Genomic DNA, 24,631 nt, shown 5'->3' on the forward strand with positions numbered 1-24,631 from the left:
TTTACAAAGATCAAATCACCTCATTCACTATTTGATTTTTTTTAAAAAAAATATTTTATTATTAATATTTTTAATTTTAATTTTTAAATTTATTTTTAATAATTTAAAACAGCCAGATTAATCTAGGTCGTTGGATCTACAACGGCCAGATAATCTGGCCATTGGATCTAATTCCATTTAAAAACAAAATATAAAAAATAAAAAAAAAAAAGAAAAAAGGTTGCAGGATGGGCTTCACCTCGCGGGACCCGCCTGCAGCATTGCACGAGAGCCCTCCCTCTTGCAACTTTCTCGCCCTTGAAGGGGTGAGAATTTAAATGGGCGAGGAAGCCCACTTCCTCGCATGGGCTTCCTCTCCCATTGTACATGGCCTAAGGAAGCATATGACCTAGGGTTGCATATTACAAAAATTAAAATAAAGATGAAAAATATTTAACAGCTACAATTAAATTACATAATTATTTTTAGTACTCTCGATCATCTTCGAAAGATTCAGAATGATCGAGAGTGGGGAGCTTATGATAGTGATAAATAATAATTTAAGTGTAATTAAGATATAAGTTGGGTGATGAAACCGGGGCTTGCCCCAATGGTTTCACCTTGTATTACCCATGAATTGGCTCGGGTTCGAGCCCTCCCACCCTCTTTTTAAAAAAAAGATATCAGTTGGGTGTATTAAAATAATATCAAGTTTATTAAGCCCATGTTCTTAGTACCAAGAAGAGAGTCCATATATTTGGAGGGCCCAATGCCCATGACCCATTTACAAAAACTGTATAAATAGAAGTGTAACACCCGAAAAATCCATAAATCCACTCACGAGTATCATAGAGACTTTAAATAAATTTTAAATGAATTTATTTCATTTAATCAAGATTTAAAGATAATTTTTAATTAAATGATTTTAATGTGATGTATTAATGATTTAAAAAGTTATGTTTAAAAGATTTTTGAGATTTTATATTTCAAAGTTGAGTTTTTGGGGTATCAAAATATGTGTTTAAAGGATGTGTTAAATGATTTAATATTAATCAAATTATCTGATTTTTATTGGTTGCAAGTTAGCTTTTGAAATTTTTCAGGTATGGGTTTAATTCCAGTGACGAAGGGAATTAAGACTAGCCAATGAACGATATTTAAGACATTTTAAGTTAAGTGTGTTTTACACGGATATTTATTTTTATGTTCAAATATGTATTTGTGCAGCTTTTTATTTTAAAGATGAGATTGAAAATTAATTTTAAGAGTTTAGGGATATTTTAAAGATGCATTTTTAAATTGTCGGGCCAACTTTCGGCCCAAGAACTTACTATAGATTTGTGCATCAAGTTTATTTCCCCAAAATCTTTTTGTTTCACCCCGCCTCTTCCCCTTCTCCTTCTTTTCAAAAATCTGCACTATTTGAAAGAAGTTTATGGTTCAACTCATTAGTGGCAAGGCTAGGTCGTGTTTCTGAGGTCTGGATTTCTCCATACCAAAGAAGAAAGGCAAGTTTTAAATTCTTTTAAAATCACCAATCGAGAATATATGTATTTTGTTATGAAAAATATGTATGTTGATGTGTAAGTTATGTATATTGCATTGATTCTATGAGTTTTTGATGAGCATGATGTAGAATTGTGAAAAGTGAATCGTTCTTGATGTTTTGGTTAAAGATTTTTGAGAAAAAATGTTGTAGATTTTTTAGAAAAGATGATTCAATATGAGTATTTTTTATGTATGTATTTTTGGTTTAAAGCTTTTGAAGTTGTGGCGTTTTTGATCGAATCTTTTCAAGTTTTGAAGAATTTTCATGTGAGAAATCAAGGTCCCAACGAGTAATGTTTCGTTTAAAGATCTTTGAGATTTGATGAAAAATTTTATTGAGGTTTGGAGATTTAGAAGTGTAAAATCTGAGAATTTTAGTATGATGTTTTATATGCAAAGTTTTGAATCAAATTATTTGATGTCGGTTGTTTTTGGGCAAATCCTTTTTGAGTTATGAAGCTTTTGCATGTCCAAGATTATTAATTTTCAATGGTTAAATGTTTTGTGTGAAAGGGAGTCGAAGATGGACCGGAAAGGGTCGAGGAGTCGCGAGGAACACTTGCGCGTCGCTGCCTGGTCTCCAAGGCAGCGGGCCGCGCCCTTGAGCGGCCACTTTTGGGTGCTCGAGCGCGGCTGCGCGCTAGGGCGCACATAAACGCGTTCCCAAGCACATTTTGTTATGTCCCAAATTTTCAGGTTTCATGTTTTGAGTTCCAAATACATGTTTATGATATTTTAAGGTGTTTTAAGTATTTTTAAGATGTCCTATGCAAAAAATTTTAAGTTTTAATGTCAAGGATGAAAAAAACGACTCACGTGGGTCGGTTTAGTTATGTAATGTATTATATGCTAGTATGTTCTCACGAAAATTATGTTCATTATGAAACCATGAAATTTTATGAATGTAAAGATGATGCACTCATTTTTATTTAATTAGCATGCATTATTTTAAAGCATGAAAAGATTTTAAGAGGATTGCTTGATAAGTTTCAAGTTATTTTCAAGGTTCATGATGACATGATGATTTTAAGATATTTTTTTAAGTATGTTTCATGAACGATAAGAATTGTTATGAAGCAAATATTTTATGATGAGTATGATGAAGTTATGTGAAAGTTTATGAAGAAAAACGCTTATGACGATGATGTTTATGATGAGAAAGTATGACGAAGTTATGATGTATTGATGCATGAAAATATTTTGATGTGTATATGACTTTGTGGTGGCAATACGAGACATAACTCATGAGAATGAGAGGATTAGCTCCCTGGGATAAGCTACAGGGATGAATTTTCCAAAATACGTGCTCAAGTGAATGTGGAACTGGCACCCTGAGATGAGCTCCGGGGATGATGTTTCCAAAATACGTGCTCACAAGAATGAGAGGACGGGCAACATGAGATGAGCTCCGAGGATGATCTTTCCAAATACGTGCTCACGAGAATGTGGAACTGGCACCCTGGGATGAGCTCTGGGGCTGACCTTTCCAAAATATGTGCTCATAACGACGGTTGCCACAAATGCATGAATCTCATCACCTAAAATGACAAGTTTTCTCAATAGGTTTATGTTATTCCATTGCATTAATTTTTTTGTTTCATATACGATATATATATATATATATATATATATATATGTATATGTTTGATGAGTCTTTAGACTCACTTTGCTTGATTGGTGCAGTTAGATTTGAGATGTATATGAATTAAAAACTTTGGTGGAAAGGATGAAGAGTCCAAGAGACGAAGTCATTGCATGGAACGACTGATAAAATCGCTGACGTTTTAAAGCAAGTAGTTTTGTATATTTTTATTGATATTTCGTGTAGTAACCTGTATCCAAAACCAAGTGATTAAATTGGTAATTACGATTATTATAAGTTAAACATGATAAAGGGATTCTCAAATAGGTTTAATGAGTTGAGAAATGGATTCAAAACGACCACAAATGGTTCGGTAGAGCTTTGAGATTCGGGAGGATTGGAAGATCTGAACAGGGATCGGAAGGTCCGAACAGATCGGAGCCATAGTTCCGGTTCAGAAGCTCCGTGGAGTTCGGAAGCTCCTTGTCTAGAATATTACGTAAACAGTGACGTCAGTGAGATCGGAAGCTCCGAAGTGGATTGGAAGCTCCAATCGGACTGTCGGAAGCCAGCTTCTAGAAGAAGACACGTGGTTGGCGAAGGGAGATCGGAAGCAAAGGATCGGATGTTCCGATCAAATCTAAAGCTCCGATCATGTGATCGGAGGTTCCGATCGCTGTCTATTTATAGGGGTGCCGAGGCTCGCTTTCTACTCGCCCATTCACCTTCTAGCTCTCTCTCTCTCTCTATATTCTATTCCCTTCTTGATATGAATCCTTATGAGAATGATAAGCAAACACGACTATAATTAATCGCAACCTCAAATCAATAAACAAAAGATTCAAATTGTTTTTTTCAATCTTTGAAACAAGTAAAACTGACAGACAATCACATAAAATAAAACAGAGGATAAAGTTTGGATATCCATCTTTAATCAAAAATCGATTAACAATAGAGATCACAAAACAATTGAAGCCAAGAAAAACCTTCAGATAACTTGTATCTGACAATCTTCAATAAAAATCAACTGACAAACGTTTCAAAGTGATTAAGCTTTGAGAAGTTTGATTTGAAATACCGAAGCAAAACTTTGAAGAAAATTCTTGAAAAAATTTCAATATTGTGTGTAAAACTGAATCTGAATTATTATTAATGAAAAATAAACATCGTATTTATAGTTTACAATAAAAAATAAAATATATTCAAAATATTGTCTAAAGATATCAAAGATATCATCTAAAAAATTTTCTAGTAGGTCTAAAACACTTAAAATAGACAAAAATATCAAAAATAATACTTAAACCACGCACACACACAAACATGCCGAAGTGTGTGTTTTTCTCGGTAAAACACGCTCGCTCGAGCGGTAGAAAACGCTCGCTCGGGCGGAAAGTGTTCTGCCTGTAATTTGACTTTAGCTCGCTCGAGCGAAACACTTTCTGTCCTGAATTTCCATGCTTGGCTCGCTCGAGCGCAAGTTTTTTCCCGCTCGGGCGAGAAGTCTTCTACACGAATATTGAACTCTTATTTTCTTTCATCTTCTAACACTTCAATGACACATAAAAAACTTCCAAACTGATCTTCAAGTGCTCCAACTCTCTCTTGATAATTTATTATCAACATTTGAAGTGTTTTCTTAATCTTGTTAGCTCGGACCCTTGTTATAGGTCCACGTGGGAACTCCAATGGATCTCGAACTCTCCTTGCAACCTGATCCACATACGATCTATCCATGATCACATTTGTGATGACCCAGTTCTTAATCTCTCAAATCAAAATAATAATCCAATGTTCATGAATTAAATCCAAGCATCAAAGCCCAAAAAAAAAATTTTAAAAAAAAATGACCTGCGCGCGCGGGGCTAAAAGGGCCAGCAGCCCCATAGCTTGGCCTGCGCGCGCACGAGCCAATCGGCCAGAAAAATTATGAGTTGAGCTCAGCTGCTGTCCAAGCATCTATATACCATCCTACCAGCTTTATCAAGTCCATTATGCATCAAACAAGGTAGAAGAGCCATTATCAAGACAACAACATAAACTTCAACATCTCAAGGCAAGAGTAATACAACAAGATCAAATGTTATACATCTAGAATAGCATACACTCTAGATAAAAGTGCAATTCTAGCAACTAAACAATTCAAACTCTTGTTCTTAACATAAAGTGACAGCAACTTGATATCTACACCGGATCATCACTCTAATCTCTCAAGTCTCAATTCGTCAAGCCCGTCTTTGCCCTGTCCCTGAACCACCTGTTGTCATGCACACATACAAACACGAAAACAGCCGGATAACTCTGGTGAGAAACATATTTCCCAGTAAAAGCAACAAACATGCAAATCAAGTTATATATCAAACTCATGATATAAAATAAAATACAATGCATGATTTAAAATAGGATTCTCTCAAGAAATCTCTCATTTCATCGGTTGGGATCCCGAGAAGAAGATATCGTAACTGAACCACCGACACTCCCGATCGAGGTGGGGCTACTTATCTTGCTTCTCTAGACTTTGAAGCCACTATACATGTCAATCAGACGATAGGCTATCTCAACCACCCAGGCCATACATATATAGTTCCTCAAATCGTTTTATCGAACGCTTCAGTTCATTTCAAAATCAAGAAATAAACCTCACAAGATGAATGCAACATATAACATCAATATAGCATTCATTAACGTCATAGACTCATTCAACAATTCACATAAGAACAAATAATCAAACACGTATGTGATTTAGGAAACTCGATACAAACCATCTCGAGTTTTAATCTCATTCAAGTAAAAGTCCACTTTTACCTTTCAAGTATGGGTCTTCAAGCTATCCAATTTGTACAAGAAACAAGCATCACACTTCAATAACACTTGTACTTGCACCTCAACTCAAATATCAAGTTATAACTCTCAAACCTTGTTCTTTTCTTTGCCAATACGATTTGGACTTCTCGATCTCGTCAAGCTCTCACCCAAATCTGAAAAAGTAGATACATTAAGCTTCAAAACTCAGCAACCAACTCAACCATATCAGAGCTGATCACAAGATAACCAAACAGCCTCAAATCACAAGTTCTACGGCGTAACGACGTAAATTCGGCAATCCGAAACTCAACTATATCAAGTCTACAATCAAATACATCATATATCAGCTGTATATCAATCAAACAATTGCATATGATCATCGTTTCTTAATCCGTCTTCGAATATATGGTATATATATAACGTCAAGAACACAAACCATGATCCACTCTGAATTCTTCTAACATGATTTCGAAAATAGCTGGAAACAAAAAGATTCTTACATCACTTTGAAGCTCTTTATGCGAGGATTCCAGAACACTTTTCAGAATTAAAATCGGATAACCGGATCAAAAGATACGGGGTTTTGAAAATCAAGAAATCAAAAGAAAAGAAAGATCTCGACTTGCTCTGTTCCAATTCCTCTCAATTTTCTGAATTGTTAAGCATATAACACGTACACATGCTGAAAAATCAATTACAAATCTGATAACTTCATTTATATTTGCAGTTTAGCCCCTCAATTCTTCAGTATTTGCAATTTGGTCCTCGGCCTTTAATTTAATTCAATTTCAATCCTAAATAATTTAAGAATACTAGAATTTAAATCAAAACTCCAAATATTCCCAAATTAAATATTCTCGGATTAAAATTAAATAATTCCGGGCGTTACAACATCACTTCTAGTCAGTTTTTGGGCTTTCTAGGCATCCTACTGGAAGGCTGGGAGTGGTGGAGCGCTACAGGGATAGTAGCAGAGATGTGCCTAAGTTTTGAGGCAGTCACCTTCAGTGGGCTAATGACGGACGCAGGTATGGTCCGAGTACCCTAAAAATATTAGGGAGTATTTTATAGCTTAGTTAATACTTTTAGAGAATGATTAGTGATGCATGAGTATTTTGCATTGTAGTGTTCCACTGTAGATGCGGGGACATCTAGGAATATACTATTGAGGTACGTAAGTACTGACTGAGATTATCAGCGGGTATACATGCTTATGTGTTGCATTTATGTGTCATGATGGCATGTTATTACATTGATATATTATGCGGCATTTGCATATCATATTGTGCATGTATATCTTTTAAGATGAGCCAGTGAGTAGGGTCGCTCAGCCCTATTGGACGGTAGGGGCACTGAGAGTCACTCTAACCAACGGGTCATGCAAGCTCTAGTGTTTTCGGGCACATCCTAGATCCACGTCCAATTAGATGTGAGTGGTTGGGTCCATCGATTTGATTCCCGGAGGCTACAACTCATGTCCAGGCACTAGTCTGAGCAAGTTGATACAGTATATCCCAAATATGGATACCCGGACATTTTCATATTGCATGCATCATGTACGTATGTTTACCTATACTAGTGTATTGAGCTTTAGCGCTCACGTCCAGTGTTTTTCTGTGTTTTTTGGACACCCCATTCATTGGAGAAGTTACAGGTGTTTCAACAAGATTTGGGATTAGGTGGAGATCAAGAAAGAGCTACAGGAATAATAGCTAGGTTATTAAATTACTTCAATTGGGTTGTATTATTGGAATTTATCTCATCCGATTGTAGTCTGCCGGTCTAGAATTTATTTAAGTTTTTGCAGTTTATCTTTGATTATTGTTTATTGCATGATTATTTAAGATTTAACCTCTGATTAGTAGTGGATCCGGGTTGGGTCGCTACATCTATTGGTATCAGAACATGCAATAGGAATTTTTGGACATAATGCTAAGATTATTTGGTGATCCTTGTAGGGATAATGAGACATCAGATGTGATTATGACGTGGCAATTAGGTTGCCCGAAGACTATCATATTCGGTATGAATTTCAAAGACTCCGCTTATGGGATTCCATCAAGATCAAACATGAGATAAGGGTCGTGTTTGAGATATCGGGATTTTGACTCATGTTGATCCTAGCTTTGGATCGAGTATCAGATGTCAGAGGCAGTGGCAGAGGATTGGTTGGGGCACGTGTGATTCTTGCATCCATTTTGTTCGATCAGGATAGAACTCCTCTGAAAATTCTCCACAATCAGTTGGAGAGATTGTCATAAAAGTCTTATCTCATCTACCAAAAACATACCATATAACGGTGAAGTACCTGGTGTATTAGTAAGGATCCTTTGGAGATCATGGGGAAATCGTTCTGTCAAGCATGCTTGTATTGATGCTTTTGAGTTGACATACGGGAAACTTCACGTTCAAGATCAGTAGATAGAAAGAAAGATTTCCGCATATACTAGGGTTTAAAATACTATATTAAGTTTTGTTGTAAACTATATTTCAATTTTAAGTATTGAATCATCTGTATTAGTGATTCCAGACACTTTTTGTATCATTTCAAGTTTTTATTGCATATCTTTCAGTGTAATTAAATTCTAGTAATTTGTCTATTACAAGGGATTGTAATAAGAATTGTATAGAACTGGGATTAGTGATTTTGGTATTTGATCTTTGGAGATTTTCTTGAGATTAATCCAGTGCTTAATTGATCAGTTTTCAACTACAGTGGCTTACTGGGTAATTACATGTTTCCAGTAGATTGGTTCTAGATGTTTCCCAGGATAATCTAGTTAGTCATTGACCATGTTTAATGCTAAGGATGAGGTGATTCATCAAGGGCATTGGTATTGATGTTCTCTTAGAATAGTTGACTACTTTAAATTTTTAGGTTAGTGTCGTGTGATGATGGGTTTTCATCAGAGGACCAGGTCAAATGATACCAAGAGTTGTGGACTGTGACCGGGACTAGACGTGAGGAGGCGCAACCCTATGCCAGTGTTACTCTGAGAGCCTCTCGTGCTTCAGAGGTTTCCTGGAAGCTTTTTATGCTTCAGGTTGACGGTCGGGGGAGGATACCTTGGTCTGGGGATTTGGCAACAGTCGCAACTAAGTATGACCTTGGTTTGGATTGATACCAGGATTGGGTATCGATAGTTTAGTTATCGTTTGGCTTTCATCAAAGATACAGATTTTTTATTTCTGCTGTCAGGATTAATCTTGGAGATATTTTCCTTGACGAGTAATAGCTCTGAACAGATAGGTTTTGGTCTTTGATTTGGGGATATTGATAGACGGACATATCTGTTGGAAAATCGTGTTCAGATCAATTAAGAATTGATACCCGGTGCAGCGGAAGTTTAAAAATTTTATTTTTATATATGGAACGATTCCATATCATGGGTATCAAAACTTTACGATTAAATTATGCAAGTAAAATAATAATAATCACAATTAATAATATTTTACCTGTTCAAGCAACGGCTTGATATTGGACACCAACAGAATTTAATCTGCTCTTCTTGTATATCCCGGGAACCGATAGCTTCACGATCAATCTCCGGAATAAGGTCCACGAACAGAAAACAGAAACCCTCTGATTGATTGCACTAGAAATCAATCAGATGTTTATCGATGAGAATAAACAGATTTGATCTGTTAATTCGGAATGTAATTTTTTACAAAAAATCACAGACCGAATTTTCTCAAAATGGACAGAGGATTTTCGAAAATCCCCTTGAATTATTTTATGTGAATTTCAAAAATTGCTAGAATGAATTGTCTCAATTTTCGAACACTACACATGTATTTATAGATAATTTCTAGACTAGATTAAGTTTTAATTGTATTAGGACTCTAACTCCTTAGGGCCCACAATCCATAACTTAAGCACAACAAGCCAAGCCCGTTGTTATAGAAATTAATATAAAATTCATCATGACTCCGATTGATAAACCGATTTCACCAATGTGCACAGAAATCATTTCTGCACCTTTTAAAGTCAAGATAATTTTTCTGAATCCGAATTCAGTGATTTCCAAAAATGCCCATCCCTATGTCATTTTAGGAAATTTCACTCCCTTTTAGTTAAGAAGTCCAACTTATCTTTCATTAAATTTAACTTTTTAAATTTAACTATCTCAACGGGATTTAGTAATCCATTACTTGTGTGACCCTCAATGGTTCAGTGATACAGCTAGCCGTGGGCTCACAACTCCTTGTGACTCGGAACAACAATTTCCGACTATCCCAACGAATCATGGTAAGAGCGTCTAGCAACATCGCCCCATGATTCCCTAGGTATCACTGATAGTGCCTGCAAGAACCAGTAGATTTTGGTTAGCGTACAGTACGGTCCCTTCATCCATATATCCCAACCGAATCAACAACTATTGGTGCATCGAGAGTCGTTCGAGATTCGATAACTATGCATTACATCTTGGAGATCAAATAGTGACATCGCATGTGTTACTAGGAAAACCGAGTAACCTAAAACACATCATGTACTCTGGCCAGAGATTCGTCACACTAATATCTCCTCAGATCGCATAGGATATCCACACTTGCAAGTATGTGGTGAATCCTTGACAACAAAGCATCGACTCCTATATGTGTCGTAACTATACCCAATCCCGACACCTAATGACCCCAATAGAGTTGGTAAACGAGTCAAAGTATAGTACTAGCATATAGAGTCTCAATGATGTTTCAAGTAGTAAGGACTAATGGTGTACAACCAAAACCGCGGACTTTATCCACTCGATAAGTGATAACCACTTGGAAAGTCCGAATAGGGTAGTTCGATCATTCATCATATGAATATCCATTTGCATGCTTTGAACATCTCCATGTCCATTACCAATGAAACGTGGTATTTGGCATCACAAATGCTAGTCTCAATCTCGAGCGATCCTTATCCTTATTAGCGGACGGCTCAATTGACTAGGAACTATTTAGAATATACAGTGACTATAAGATGTGTTCCATAATAGTGATCTCTCTTTATTCACTATCTCATCTTACTTACACTATAGTATATTCAAGGTTTTTATCAAAACATCAATAGTATATCACAATATAACAATATGAAGAAAGACAAAGAAAATGGCATTAATGAATGTAAATTATATTAAACAAATATTGTTTATACATAGAGTCACAAAAGCCCTTAGCCACAAGTTGGCTAACCGGGCACCCACCCTTTCAATCTCCCACTTGCCCTAAAGCCAACTAGTCACACTACGTAATCCCATTGCTTCGCGATGTTTGTCAAACAATGGTCCTGGCAAGGGCTTAGTAAGTGGATCAGCGATATTGTCTGTAGAGGTCACTCTCTCGACAGTGATGTCTCCTCTTTCCACAATCTCCCGAATGATGTGGTATTTCCTCAGTACGTGTTTGGATCTTTGATGAGACCTTGGTTTCTTTGCCTGAGCAACGGCACCAGTGTTGTCGCAGTATACCGGAACTGGACCAATAGCTTCAGGAATTACGCCCAACTCTTGGACGAAATTCCTCATCCAAACGGCCTCTTTAGCAGCAGCTGATGCTGCAATGTATTCTGCCTCAGTAATGGAATCCGCTGTGGTGTCTTGCTTGGAACTCTTCCAAGAGACAACACCGCCATTGAGTATGAATACAAATCCAGAGGTTGACTTCAAGTCATCCACGTCGCTTTGAAATCTAGAGTCGGTATAGCCTTCCAATTTCAATTCTATTCCTCCATAAACCAGGAATATATTCTTAGTCCTTCTCAAGTACTTAAGAATATCCTTCACGGCTTTCCAATGCATTTGACCGGGGTTGGCCTGATATCTGCTCGTGACACTCAGAGCAAAGGCTACATCCGGTCTGGTAGATATCATCCCATACATAATACTACCTATGGCTGACGCATATGGTATGTGTGTCATTTTCTCTATCTCTTCGTCAGTCTTGGGACACATAGACTTGGATAGAGAAACTCCATGACACATAGGTAGATGTCCTCTCTTGGACTCATCCATAGAAAACCTTTTCAATATGGTGTCGATGTAGGTTGCTTGAGTGAGTCCTATCATTCTCTTAGATCTATCTCTATAGATCTGTATCCCTATAATATAGGATGCCTCAAACCAAAGTCCTTTATTGTTTCATCAAATTTCTGGTTCCAACTTCTTGATGCTTGTTTGAGACCATAAATTGATCTCTGAAGCTTGCATACCTTATGCTCGCTTCCCATGGATGTGAATCCCTCGGGCTGCATCATATAGATTTCTTCCCTAATGTTTCCATTAAGAAATGCAGTCTTCACATTCATTTGCCATATCTCATAGTCATACCATGCTGCTATGGCAATAAGGATTCTTATAGACTTGAACATTGCGACTGGTGAAAAGGTTTCATCATAGTCAACTCCTTGTCTTTGAGTATAACCTTTTGCTACCAATCGTGCCTTGTAGGTAAGTACCTTACCATCAGGCCCAAGTTTTCTTTTGTAGATCCATTTACACCCTATTGGAACAATTCCATCGGGAGGATCTACTAAAGACCAAACTTGGTTTGTATGCATCGAATCTATTTCCGACTGCATAGCTTCAAGCCATAAATTAGAATCCGCATCAGAAATTGCTTCCTTGAAGTTTCTTGGATCACATCCAATGTCGGGTTCACTTTGATCCCTTTCAAGAAGAAGACCATATCGAATAGGAGGTCTAGAAGTCCTCTCGGATCTCCTATATATAGGCATGTCAATCAATGGTTCCTGAGGTGTAGGATCGTTATTTTGTATCTCGGGTTTTTCTCGAATTTCTTCAAGTTCCATCATCTTGTCTTTCTTATCTAATAAGAACTCCTTCTCCATGAAGGTGGCATTCATTGAAACAAACACTTTTGTTTCAGTAGGATGATAGAAATAATATCCGATTGAATTCTTCGGATATCCTACAAAATAACATAAGGTGGATCGACTATCCAACTTATCTCCCACTGTCTGCTTCACGTAAGCAGGACATCCCCAAATCCTTAAGTACGAATACTTAGGAGCTTTGCCATTCCATAACTCGTATGGAGTTTTATCTACTGCTTTAGTGTGGATATTGTTCAACAACAATACCGCCGTTTCAAGCGCATAGCCCCAAAACAAAGGTGGGAGCTCAGTGAGCTCATCATAGATCGAACCATGTCCAACAATGTTCGATTGCGACGCTCTGAGACACCATTCAGCTGAGGTGTCATAGGAGGGGTCCACTGAGAGAGAACCCCATTCTCTTTTAGATAGCTCAAAAACTCGGTACTTAAGTATTCTCCACCTCGATCCGATCGAAGTGCTTTAATACTTCTACCTTGTTAGTTTTCTACTTCAGCCTTGAATTCTTTGAACTTTTCAAATGATTCAGACTTATATTTCATTAAATATGAATACCCATACCTAGAATAATCATCAGTAAAGGTAATGAAGTAGGTGTGACCAAATTTAGTACCGATACTAAATGGTCCGCAAACATCTGTATGGATCAAATCCAACAGATTTTGACTACGCTCAGGCTTCCCTTTGAAAGGAGATTTAGTCATTTTTCCTTTTAGGCAGGACTCACAAGTAGGTAGAGAGTTAATATCAGACATATCAAACATGCCCTCTCCCACTAGCTTGTTCATCCTCCTTGAGGAAATATGACCTAGCCTAGCATGCCAAAGGTTTGCCGGGTTTTGACTATCGTTTTTCCTTTTATTTGTTGTTACCGGTTTATCAACATAATCAACTGGAACGTCGTTTAATTTTAAGTTATATAGATCGTTTTTAAATTGTCCATTTCAAATCAAACATTCATTCTTGTAAATATTGCAAATCTCATTCGCAAAATTGCAAGAAAGATCTTCTCTATCAAGAATAGAAATAGAAATAATGTTTTAATGAAATCTTGGTACAAATAAAAAACATCTCTCTCAAAATATAGCTTAAAATCGTTTTGCAAAATTAAACGAATGTTTCCCATAGCTTTGGATTCAACTCTGGAACCATTCCTGAGCCTTAACTGGGTCTTACCCATCCTTAGCCTATTACTTCTTTTCATCATCTGCAACTTATTGCAAATGTGAGATCTACATCTGGTATCCAATACCCAAGAATTATAATTAAGTGAAAAATTTATAAAATATATCCTCTGCAGTTCGTAACTACTCGATATATATTCTTTGCAGTTGCGCTTCCAGTAACCGGGTTTCTTGCAGTGATGGCAAACTTATTTAGACTTGTCCATCTTTGCATGTAACATTTGGCCTTGAGATCATGGTCCTACCATTTCTCTAGTTCGGCCAACCTTTCCGAAGTTACATCAGCCGGGGCTATTTTCGGAGGAGCTTTTTCTAACACTTAGAAAATCTTTTTCGAGCTCAGGACAATCTTAACTTATGGAACCATTCCTTATAGTTTGCGCCAGAAATTTTGTTTTGTTCGAGAATTGAAACATGTGGATTACTAAGATTCATCATAATGATATACTGAGATGAAACAGACAATAATCGATGATTGCTTAATTAATTTACTAAGACAAAAAATATGGCGAGATTTAATTTTTATGAATTTCACTCCCACTATTTTAACGATTTCACTACCCTCTAGTGAAAACGAAAAACTTGTTTCCTTAGTGGGAACATGGAGTCCAATTGACAAACTATAGTCCCGAATAATATCAGCCAAACATAATTTTCAAAAGGTAGAGCCCAATTGCTTCCAAAGCAATCCCCATATTTTTACCTCATGTCCAATAAGGGCCCAATAATATGACGCCGTTTAATGTGACATGTCAAGATGACCCATCAATATCAAGTTGTGATGGACGGTCACCATGTGGATCCCCAATAATATGAGCCAATCTCATGGGAGTTCCACCCAACTTACAACATGTGTCGATCCAATATACAGCTTTTCGACGAACGGGCCCCCCCCAATAATATGAGCCGGACCGTGCCCGCGGGTAGCATCTCATACATTGATCGTTGATGGAAGGTAGGAACATTTAAACAATATTTAAATTCCCTTTTGTTTATCTTGATATCAATTTTAAATCATATTTAAAATGAGGGATTTTTAATTTTGAAAAATTTGTCTCATCAATCAACATTTGTATGCTTGCGGGATTCATGCAATTTAGTTCTAAACATGCATACAACAATAATATCATATATTATATTTAGGATGATCGACTCCAATACTAATCGACCCGTGGTTGCCAATCACGAGTCTAAGTCCAATCCTAGGTGATATGCGAGTATGCAATGCAATCCTATTACATTGAGCTTCCAATTTACATTTCTTCGGTGTTTATTGTCTGCTGGGCCCACCTTTGTCTTCAAATCTTTATCTCCCACTAAGTCTAATAAATTTACAATAAATTTCGATGACAAGTAGGGGATACATATTTAAGGGTGGGAATGGGCCATAAACCAGGCCCACTTTTTATTACAAATGAATGACAATTCAAATTGGGCCATAAACCAAGCTCATTAATAAAACCCAACAACAATAAAACCAAATGTAAATAACCTAACATACACCTACAAACTTGGTCATGGCAATCGATCATTATTTTATCCAATAATTAATTCAATAATTAAATAATTGGATAACATGCAATGACATCATATTTAAAAAGATAAAATCAAATTTTATCTTATCCTTTCATAAGATCATATCTTATCATCATATTTAAAAAGATAAAATAAAATTTTATCTTATCCTTTCATAAGATCATATCTTATCATCAATTGTACCAAAATAATTAATTTTATAAATCTAATTTAACGGATAAAGTTTTTAAATTTTCAAAAAATTCAAATTTATCCAAAAATCAATTTTAAAATTTTTGGACTCAAAAAATTTGATCCGATGCCTCGTGGACTAATCAAAACAATTTTCGATCGGTCCATAAACCGGGCTCAATAACCATTATCGGGCCGAAATTCAAAATTTCAAAATTTTAAAAATATTTTTTTTTCGTGGCTGCCCGGGACGTTCCCGGGCAGCCTGCCCGCTGGCCTGGGCTGGGCCATCGCCCAGCCCAGCCCTAGGGCGCCGCGCACCATAGGGTTGTGCGTGCGCGCCCAGCAGGCAGGCTGAGGCAACAATTGCCCCAGCCCACCGGCTGGGCTGGGCCATCGCCCAGCCCAGCCTTGGGGCGCCACGCACAGCCCAGCTGTGCGTGCGCACCCCTGCTGCCCTACTGCGCAGGGGAGCAGGCGGGCTGGGGCAAAAATTGCCCCAGCCCACCGAGTGGGCAGCCGCGCATAGCCCCGCTGCCCAGTAGGCAGCGGCTGCCCGTTGCCCTTTCGGGCGGCCGGCAGTCCCAATATTTAATAAAATTTTTGTTTCTGATTTTCCAAAAATCCGAGGCTAAAATTTTTTACAATCGATTAATTTTAATCGTTTGATCTGAGAGCAACCTGTCTCTAACGCCACTGTTGGAAAATCGTGTTCAGATCAATTAAGAATTGGTACCCGGTGCAGCAGAAGTTTAAAAATTTTATTTTTATATATGGAACGATTTCATATCATGGGTATCAAAAATTTACGATTAAATTATGCAAGTAAAATAATAATAATCACAATTAATAATATTTTACCTGTTCAAGCAACGGCTTGATTATGGACACCAACAGAATTTAATATGCTCTTCTTGTATATCCCGGGAACCGATGGCTTCACGATCAATCTCCGGAATAAGGTCCACGAACAGAAAACAGAAACCCTCTGATTGATTGCACTAGAAATCAATCAGATGTTTATCGATGAGAATAAATAGATTTGATCTGTTAATTTGGAATGTAATTTTTTACAAAAAATCACAGACCGAATTTTCTCAAAAGGGACAGAGGATTTTCGAAAATCCCCTTGAATTATTTTATGTGAATTTCAAAAATTGCTAGAATGAATTGTGTCAATTTTCGAACACTACACATGTATTTATAGATAATTTCTAGACTAGATTAAGTTATAATTATATTAGGACTCTAACTCCTTAGGACCCACAATCCATAACTTAAGCCCAACAAGCCAAGCCCGTTGTTATAGAAATTAATATAAAATTCATCATGACTCCGATTGATAAACCGATTTCACCAATGTGCACAGAAACCATTTCTGCACCTTTTAAAGTCAAGATAATTTTTTTGAATCCGAATTCAGTGATTTCCAAAAATGCCCATCCCTATGTCATTTTAGGAAATTTCACTCCCTTTTAGTTAAGAAGTCCAACTTCTCTTTCATTAAATTTAACTTTTTAAATTTAACTATCTCAACAGGATTTAGTAATCCATTACTTGTGTGACCCTCAATGGTTCAGTGATACAGCTAGCCGTGGGCTCACAACTCCTTGTGACTCGGAACAACAATTTCCGGCTTGCCCAACGAATCATGGTAAGAGCGTCTAGCAACATCGCCCCATGATTCCCTAGGTATCACTGATAGTGCCTGCAAGAACCAGTAGATTTTGGTTAGCGTACAGTACGGTCCCTTCATCCATATATCCCGATTGAATCAACAACCATTGGTGCATCAAGAGTCATTCGAGATTCGATAACTATGCATTACATCTTGGAGATCAAATAGTGACATCGCATGTGTTACTAGGAAAACCGAGTAACCTAAAACACATCATGTACTCTGGCCAGAGATTCGTCACACTAATATCTCCTCAGATCGCATAGGATATCCACACTTGCAAGTATGTGGTGAATCCTTGACAACAAAGCATCGACTCCTATATGTGTCGTAACTGTACCCAATTCCGATACCTGATGACCCCAATAGAGTCGGTAAACGAGTCAAAGTACAGTACTAGCATATAGAGTCTCAATGATGTTTCAAGTAGTAAGGACTAATGGTGTACAACCAAAACCGCGGACTTTATCCACTCGATAAGTGATAACCACTTGGAAAGTCCGAATAGGGTAGTTCGATCATTCATCATATGAATATCCATTTGCATGCTTTGAACATCTCCATGTCCATTACCAATGAAACGTGGTACTTGGCATCACAAATGCTAGTCTCAATCTCGAGCGATCCTTATCCTTATTAGCGGACGGCTCAATTGACTAGGAACTGTTTAGAATATACAGTGACTATAAGATGTGTTTCATAATAGTGATCTCTCTTTATTCACTATCTCATCTTACTTACACTATAGTATATTCAAGGTCTTTATCAAAACATCAATAGTATATCACAATATAACAATATGAAGAAAGACAAAGAAAATGCCATTAAGGAATGTAAATTATATTAAACAAAGATTGTTTATACATAGATTCACAAAATCCCTTAGCCACAAGTTGGCTAACCGGACACCCACTCTTTCAATATCTAGTAGGTGGACTGATTTCTACCAGTGGTTATTCAGAGTATCGTTTGACTTTATCAGGAGTAAGGCATAGAACTCCTTGTGAAAAGGATGATCCAGGATATCGGATTGAGAATTTCCTTTGGGTTTAGTTTTCCATGGTGTTCATCTTGAGTAAACAAGACAGTTTGTTAGTAGATCTAGACTGGTGCAGGATCGGTGTCAGTGACTACTCTTAGCTATCGTCTGACTCCGTCAGAGATAGGAATGATGGATTCGATGGAACTTTGTGATTCCAAGTGTTCAAAATTAGCAGACTTATGGCAGCAAGATCAGAGTTGTTGATCGAGCCATGTAAGTTTTTCAGCGACCAAGAATTGGCGAGTAATTGCCTAAATTTGGTAGATCCTGTCAAGCTAAGTGTAAGCCGCAACGGATCAACGTGATTGATAAGTTTAGTCAAATCAGTGTTGATTTGGGATATAGTGAATCAGGAGGTACTTGGGACGGTACTATAAGCTGGTATGCTTAGGGGTTTGGTCCTTGGTAATGCCTCGAAGTAGTAAAGCTGTGAGACCTTGGTTCTAAACAACTAATCTCGGATTAAACAATAATTAAGCATACAAGATCGAAGACTAAAAGCAAAGCAAGAATTTTTTTTTAAAAGGGGTGCGCTCGGTCTGCTAAAAACAGCAGACCGAGCGAGGCCAAGACAGCAACCTGCTGTCTTGCTTGGAAGGGAGGTGGCACTCGGTCTGCTAAAAACAGCAGACCATGCGCCCCCTGCTGCACAGCCAAAACAAAGCAGAAACACAGAAAACTTGATTCCAACACATTCAAATCATAATCATGCAATACAAAAGAAGTTCTTCCAACTGATACATGAAGTTCTAGAGCTTAACAACAACTCAAAGTATAGAACATGCAACAACACATTCAATCAAAAAGCTCGCATAAACAATACAACATAATAACGAAGTTCGATATCTAAACATGTTCCAACATCACTAGGTAGACATGCTGACACGACTTCTAAACCGAGTCTCACTTCTATCCCTTGATCCCGAAGCTAACCATGCCTCTTATGACTTGGTCCTGCCCCACCTGTTGTCAAGTACACATACAAAACAAAGCAACAGCCAGATAAACCGGTGAGAATGATATTCCCAGTAAAAGCAACATAACAAGTAATACATGTAATATCTCAACAACATGCTTACAAGACAACATAATCAATTCAAGATAATGATATGCATGTCTTTAAAATAGGGATATCAATTCTGATAAACAAGGGATTGCTGCTGTACTTTTGGGATCCCAAGGATAAGATCACGTAACGACTCACCAACTCTCCCAATCGAGGTGGTGCCACATAATGAAACTTAAAATTTGTAATTATTTATATGTTAAAAAGTGTGTTTTAAAATTAAAGTTTAATTAAAATTATGAAGTTGTATTATTTTAGTGTTATGTGTTTATATTTAAATGTTTTTACTAAAATGTTGTATTTTACGGTTTGCGCAGGTTTGGTAAAAATAAAATTACTCAAGCTAAAGAGGTCATAATGGAGTAATCTCAAATCTTGTAGAATCACAAAAGAGGCATCTTCAACTTTGTATTAGACAAAAAATTCCAAAAACTTCATTAAGATGATCAAAATAATCAAACATCAAAATGGAGACAGATTTACTTTTACTATGACCAACTTGGAGTAAAAATATCATAAGTATTTTATATTTTATCCAAAAGGGGTGAATGAGTTGTCAAAACACATCTACAGACAAAGGGCTACGTGTTATATGTTTTGTGCAGAAGCAAAATCGGAAGTCTAGGGCATCAAACATGCCAATTAATGTTGGGTAAATGTATTGACATTTAAGGAGACAAGCACCCACCAACTTTACTATTCCATATTTAATGAGTCTTAGACCCTTACTCTCATTTGGCCTATAAATAAATGTGTTGTATAAGCTTTGTAGTGTGCAAGAGTGTAGAGAATTCCTCATTTGTAAAATAAATATTGTGTGTGTGAGAATAAAAGTTTGAGTGTGCAAGTTTCTCAAGTTCAAGTATGAAATTTCTTTTATCTTTATTCTTGAGTTTCATATTCATGGAAAGCTAAATATTTTTATGTCAAGGTGAAAAGGTTTCATTGCTGGTCAAGTAAGATTGTTTATATTTTGTATATTCTTTCCTTTTCTATTTTTATTTTTACTAATTGATCTTTATTTGTAGGTATAATTTTGGATGATTTGTTGTTATCTATTTATATCAAATGCTTGGTACCTTAAATGTGGTCACCTTGATTTGTTGTAAAATATGATACAATAAATACTACAATAATTATATACTATAAATATATGTATCTATTTATAATAAAGTCATATATATTATTTAAACGATAGCGTGACTCTGTCGGTTGTTCTAAATAATATATTGTCATTTGAACTAACTTTTACTTTCCGCAACTAACTTTTACTTTTCGCAACTAACTTTTACTTTCCGCAACTAACATTTACCTTTCCGCAACTAACATTTATTTTCTCGCATCTAACATTTACTTTTCCGCATCTAACATAAAAAAGGTCATATATTTTATTTAGACAATAGCGTGGCTCTGCCGGTTGTTCTAAATGAAATATTGTGATTTGATCTAACATTTAATTTTATGTCAATTTATATTTATGCATTTATATATATATTATGGGTACCATATATTAAATATCGGTTAATCTGATATTAATATAGTGGGAACTATATTATATGATATATTTGTATAAATTATGTTTATTTTTATTTTAGTTTCTTTTATTTATTTTTGTTAAGCAATCTTAAATAAACCAACAATGAACCTTTGAAGCCTTGACAATTTTATAATTTGTGTATTTGAAGTTTTATAATAATATTTTCTTCTATAATATATCATTGCTAAAATTAAACTTACAATATCCTCTCCGTGAATCGATCTTGTACTCACGAGTATATTACTTGCAGACAACCTATACTTGGGTGAATTACAATTTAAGTTGTAGCAAGTTTTTGGCGCCGCTGCCGGGGAGGTATAAATTAAGTTTAATTTTGTTATTTATGTTATTATGTAAATAGTATGTTGTTTTTAATTGTATGATTGTTTGGAGTCGTAAACAAAGTGGTAGACTTGTTCGAGTAACTGAAAATATTTTAAACATGGAGGATAATTCTAATAATCAAGATGATAATAATAATAATAATAATAATAATAATAATAATAATAATAATAATAATAATAATAATAATAATAATAATAATAATAATCAAGAACATGAACAACCAAGAACACTTAGGCACCATATGAATCCAATAAGAACTAGTACAACATCTTGTTTAGTTTTTCCTCCTAATGCATTTAATTTCAATTTTAAGCCACAAGTCATTCAACTTTTACCAAATTTTCATGGCTTAGATTCTGAAAATCCATATTTGCATTTAAGAGAATTTGAGGAGGTTTGCAACACTTATAATGATCAAAATTGTAGCATGGATACTGTTCGATTAAAGCTTTTCCCTTTTTCCTTAAAAGATAAAGCTAAAACATGGTTGTAAAATTTGAGATCAAGTTCAATAAGATCATGGGAAGAAATGCAACAAAAATTTCTAAAAAAAAATTTTCCTTCCCATAGAACAAACTCTTTTAAAAGACAAATTACAACTTTTTCTCAAAAACAAGGGGAAACATTTTATCAATGTTGGGATAGATATAAAGAGTTACTTAATACATGCCCACATCATGGTTTTGAAATATGGAGGATAGTTTCTCACTTTTATGAAGGTTTAATACCTAAAGATAGGCAAATGATAGAATCATGTGTAATGGAACTTTTGAAGATAAAAACCCAAATGAAGCTATAGAATATTTGGAGTCATTAGCAAAAAATGCTCAAAATTGGGATAATATAGGCTCAATTGAACCACCAAGTAAAACCAATAATTCAACAAATGGGGGTGGTATTTATCATCTTAAAGATGATGTAGATGTTCAAGCTAAACTTGCATCTTTAGCAAAAAAAATCGAGTCATTAGAAATGAAAAAGAGTGATCAATTAAAAAGTGTTCAAAAAATTGTTTGTCATATATGTGACACACATGATCATCTTACAAAAAATTTTCCTACTTTGCCTTCATTTAAAGAATGTCTCCATGAACAAGCCAATTATGTTAACAATTTTAAAAAACCAACATTAGATCCTTTTTCACAAACATATAATCCTGGTTGGAAAAATCATCCTAATTTTAGTTGGAGGAACGATAATAATGCACAACCTTCACAACAACCTTTTCACAATAACCAAAGTCATCAAGGTTATGCTCCTTATATCCCACCTCCAAGAAAATATTTTGAAGATGAAATTCATGCATACATTCAAAAGCAAGAGTCTATCAATATTCAAAACATTCAATCTATGAATGATTTGAAAGAAACTCTTGCAAAATTTGCATCTACACTTAATATTCATGAAAAAGGAAAATTTTCATCTCAACCACAACCTAATCCTAAAAATCAAAATCAAGAAAAATTTGATCAAGTAAAATCTGTTATTACTCTTAGAAGTGGTAAAATAGTTAATGATCCATATAGTGATGAAAACAAATATCAGTCAAACTCAAAGAGTAAGGATGAAAATCTTGATACTTTCGAGAAAGATGATACTTTGAGTCCTAAGATTAAGAAAGTTGATGATAAATTATCTGAATTAATATGTGAGTCAAATAAACATGTTCATTTCCCTCATGCATTAGTTAATAATAAAAAACAAAAAAATGATTCTGATATTTATGAAGTTTTTAAACAAGTAAAAATAAATATTCCATTATTAGATGCTATTAAACAAGTGTCTTCTTATGCAAAGTTTTTAAAAGATTTATGTACTGTGAAAAGACAATTGCATGTAAAGAAGAAAGCATTCTTAACGGAGCAAGTAAGCTCTATTATTCAAAATAATTCTACCTTGAAATATAAAGATCCCGGTTGTCCAACAATTTCATGTATTATTGGAAAAAATAAAATTAAAAAAGCTTTGTTAGATTTGGGAGCAAGTGTGAATTTAATTCCTTATTCAGTTTATGAAAATCTTAAGTTGGGAGATTTAAAACCTACATCTGTTACTCTTTTACTAGCCGATAGGTCAATCAAAATACCTAGAGGTATTGTAGAAGATGTATTAGTTCAAGTCGATAAATTCATATATCCCATGGATTTTATTGTCTTGGATGCACAACCAATAGAAGTACATAACAAAATTCCAGTAATATTGGGACGTCCATTTCTAGCAACTTCAAATGCTTTAATTAATTGTCGAAATGGAATAATGAAATTGTCTTTTGGAAATATGACTTTAGAACTTAATGTGTTCAATTTATGTAAACAACCAAGTATTAATGAAGATGAAGATGATAATGCAATAGAAACAATCGTGGAAGAAAATATACACCAAGAAAACTTAAATCAACAATCTGAAGTTTGTTTAGTGGAAAGTTTTGATTCAAAAAATGTTTTTAAATCAAAGTTATTTGAAGAAATTAATGAACTTGAAGAAGTAAAAGAAAATGATCATCCAAAACTTGAATTAAAACCCTTACCAATTGAACTAAAATATGCTTTTCTTGGTGAAAATCAAACATATCCTATTGTAATATCTTCTACCTTCTTACCAAAACAAGAAGAAGATTTAATAACACTACTTAAAAAACACAAAAATGCAATTGGATGGACTTTTCAAGATATAAAAGGTATAAATCCTTTAATCTGCACACATAGAATTCACTTGGAAGAAAATGCTAAAACATATCAACAACCACAAAGAAGATTAAATCCACACATGAAAGAAGTTGTTAAAAATGAAGTTTTAAAACTATTAGATGCCGGAATTATTTATCCAATCTCGGATAGTAAATGGGTAAGTCCAACAAAAGTGGTACCAAAATAATCAGGCATCACTGTTATAAAAAATGAAAAGGGAGAATTATTACAAGTTAGGATTCCATCTAGTTGGCGTATGTGCATTGATTATAGAAAATTAAATGATGCAACTAGAAAAGATCACTTTCCGTTACCATTTTTAGATCAAATTTTAGAGAAAGTGGCAGGTAATCCTTATTATTGTTTTTTTGATGGGTATTCGGGGTATTATCAAATACCAATATCATTAGAAGATCAAGAAAAAACTACTTTCACTTGTCCGTTCGAAACTTTTGCTTTTAAAAGAATGCCATTTGGTTTATGTAATGCCCCGGCTACTTTTCAAAGATTCATGTTAAGTATTTTTAGTGACATGATTGAAGAATTTGTGAAATTTTTATGGATGATATAACTATTTTTGGAAACTCATTTGAAAATTGTCTTAAAAATTTGGAAGAAGTTTTAAAAAGATGTGAAGAA

General features: G+C 35.3%; 1 non-coding gene across 1 annotated transcript; it reads right to left on the reverse strand.

The window, feature by feature from the left end:
• Positions 1 to 21,878: 21,878 nt before the first annotated feature.
• On the reverse strand, positions 21,879 to 21,989 carry LOC140876851 (small nucleolar RNA R71). Its single transcript, XR_012149083.1, has one exon. It is a non-coding gene; the product is annotated as a small nucleolar RNA R71 (small nucleolar RNA).
• Positions 21,990 to 24,631: the final 2,642 nt, after the last annotated feature.

This window comes from Henckelia pumila, chromosome 1, assembly GCF_033568475.1.
Source record: "Henckelia pumila isolate YLH828 chromosome 1, ASM3356847v2, whole genome shotgun sequence".
NCBI lineage: Eukaryota > Viridiplantae > Streptophyta > Magnoliopsida > Lamiales > Gesneriaceae > Henckelia > Henckelia pumila.